At 44.6% G+C, this 2,740-nt stretch overlaps 1 non-coding gene across 1 annotated transcript; it reads left to right on the top strand.

Annotated features, from left to right (window-relative positions):
- The first annotated feature begins 2,050 nt into the window (after positions 1-2,050).
- On the top strand, positions 2,051-2,181 carry LOC132577695 (small Cajal body-specific RNA 11). Its single transcript, XR_009555849.1, has one exon. It is a non-coding gene; the product is annotated as a small Cajal body-specific RNA 11 (non-coding RNA).
- Positions 2,182-2,740: the final 559 nt, after the last annotated feature.

Below are 2,740 nucleotides of genomic sequence, written 5' to 3' on the forward strand. Positions count from 1 at the left end.
TCTTTGTGGAATTGCAAGTTAGTGCCTATTTTGTGTCCCCCTCCCCCTTTATTCTTAGCCCAAAGTTTACCAGGCAAATTGTTCTATTGAAGCACTTTTTTGACTGTTTCGTATAATAAATTACAGTTTGGGGCCATTTGCTGTCTATATAAGTTTACCTTAAAATCTTTGCTTTTCCAAGCGCTGTGCTATATTTTGGATGAAAATCATTCCTCCAAGTAACTCATATTGCTGTGTGTGTAATGTGGGTGTAAGTGTTGCAAGCAGCTGTTGGGACTGATACAAATGGAACAGTCATTGCATGGAAGCTGTTTGACCTCTCCGAGCTGTTTTTACATGCAAGCTAGGATAAACAAAGCCAGTGGTAACACTGGTGTTGCTGAAAAACTACATCAGTTTTCATCCATTGTGACTAGCTGTAAATAAACTAGTCTAGCCCATATGTTTTTGATGTTTCATGTCTTAATTTGTCAGAAATACAGCTTCCCAGCTACACATAGCTCATAAGCTAGCTTCTCTTCTTGAAAATCAGTATGGTGTGTTATCCTATGGGAAGTTTCAGCTTGTACAAAAAATGGCAGGCTACTCATTGAATGGAGGAAATGTTTGGGTTTAAGGAACTTTACACTGTCAGATTTGATTCAAGGTGCTGATGCTTACCTTTAAGGCTCTTTAAAAGCTGTGACTCACATACCCAGAGGACCACCTCTCCCTGAAAAAACTGGTGTGCCAGCTCCACTTTTTTTTTTTTACTTTATGTTTTTAAAATTTTAAATTGTTAAGCCTCCCTGAGCCCTGTTTGTGAGGGAGGGTGGGATAATGTCATCATGTATCAAAACACATACAGCTGCATTTCATTTGTAGGCTTTTTCTGTAGTTGTTTTGATGCCTTAGACTGAGAATAACCTTCCAGAACTGTTTCATAGGTGATCAGCAGTTAAATCAATATATCAAGTCCAGCAGCACCTTAGAGACCAAAAGATTTTTATTGGGTATAAACATTTGAGAGTCTAAGCTCCCTTAATCAGATATGAATATGGTAATGAAACATTACTCTCTACACCTGTGTGAAATGTATAGTTCCCTGAGTATCCCCCCTACTTTAATATAGTTCCATAGCATCATACTAAGCAGATGATTTTGAGTCTTCTGCTCAGAGAACAGGGGGTTTTTTAGTCAACCAGTGCAGGTTCCAATAAATCCAAGTGCCCCTGTACATGAAATCTACAATGGAAAAATACAAGAACCAATGTTTCTATCAGGGTTGGATGAAATAACGTTGAAATAAAGACTCAGGGTCCTTATTTTTTTTATTTTTTTGCAATGGATAAATTAAAACAAAATGGGAGACTAGTATTTGAATTGAGCCAGATGGCTTTTGAAAGGAGATCTCATCTCTTAAAGTAACATTTTGTGCTACTTTTCTGTTTCTTTACCAGTTTTTAAAGCTTTGGTTGGCTACGATGGTGAATTATTTTCTTTGGAGAGTCTTGCTGCCTCAATGCTCGGTTGGGTCCCTAGTGCTTGGCTGACATCAAGTTTTCCTTTGGCAGTCACAAGTACTCATGAACCTTATGTTTCCTATTTCCCACTGGCATATGAGCAACAACTGGTGTGTGGCCAGGTGTAAAGAGACTAGAGGCTCCAATACAGTTGCTGTCATTAGAAAGAAGAATGCTTGCAAACAGATGTCCCTGTGGTATCTAATCACCACATGTTCCTCTTGTATTTAAAAAAGTGTGTAAGTGTAACAATGGCAGGCGGATAGCTACGAGAGGGCCTGTGGGAGCACAGCCCCCCCCACTTCTGGACAAGGCCCCCTAACTTTGGGCCCCCATCAGCCCCCAGGGCCTCTGGTCTCCTTTCCACCACCCTCCCTTCCCTGGCACTCAAATCCTATGTGGGGGTGGCAGAAGCATCCCCCAGCCAGATAAAACACCCGCTGATCAGCTGATCTATGGGCCCTTTAACTGGCCGGGAAGGCTGGGACTGCTTCTGCTGCCCATCAGCCTGAGCGAGCTATTTGAGTGGCTGGGAAGGGAGGGCAGTCCCTTCTTTCCCTGCCACCAGGCCCAGCTTGTGGAGTTCTGCTGCTAGTGCTGGAAAGAGGAATCACCATTTTTCCTTGGCTTTAAGGGGTGGGGGAACTCCCCCCACCCCTTAAAGCCAAGGAAAAACACTTGCCAGTTTCCCTCTGCAGCTCGGCCAAGTTCAGCCAGTGCAGGAGAGGGGAATCACCCTTTTTTCCTTGACTTTAAGGGGGGGGGGACTCCCCCCATCCCTTAAAGCCAAGGAAACACACTTGTGAGTTTTCCTCTTCAGCCCTGGCTGAGTTCAGCCAGTGCAGGAGAGGGGAATCACCCTTTTTTCCATGACTTTAAAGGGGGGGGGACTCCCCCCACTCGTTAAAGCCAAGGAAAAACAATTGTCAGTTTCCCTCTGCAGCCCCGGCCGAGTTCAGCCAGTGCAGAAGAGGGGAATCACCATTTTTCCTTGGCTTTAAGGGGTGGGGTGGGGGTTCCCCCCACTTCGTAAGCCAAGGAAAAATACTTGTTAGTTTTCCTCTGCAGCGTCTGCCAAGTTCAGTCAGTGCTCTAGTAGCTGCTGCCCTCCCTTCCCCATCACCCAAATCATGTAGGGTAGTTTTATTTTAAGGGGGTGGGAGGGAAGGCTATGGGGTGGGGCCACTTAGTGCTCCTTGAAACATTTATAGGCCCCCCAACCTTCCAAATCCTGGCTA

Source organism: Heteronotia binoei, chromosome 9 (assembly GCF_032191835.1).
Source record: "Heteronotia binoei isolate CCM8104 ecotype False Entrance Well chromosome 9, APGP_CSIRO_Hbin_v1, whole genome shotgun sequence".
Lineage (NCBI taxonomy): Eukaryota > Metazoa > Chordata > Lepidosauria > Squamata > Gekkonidae > Heteronotia > Heteronotia binoei.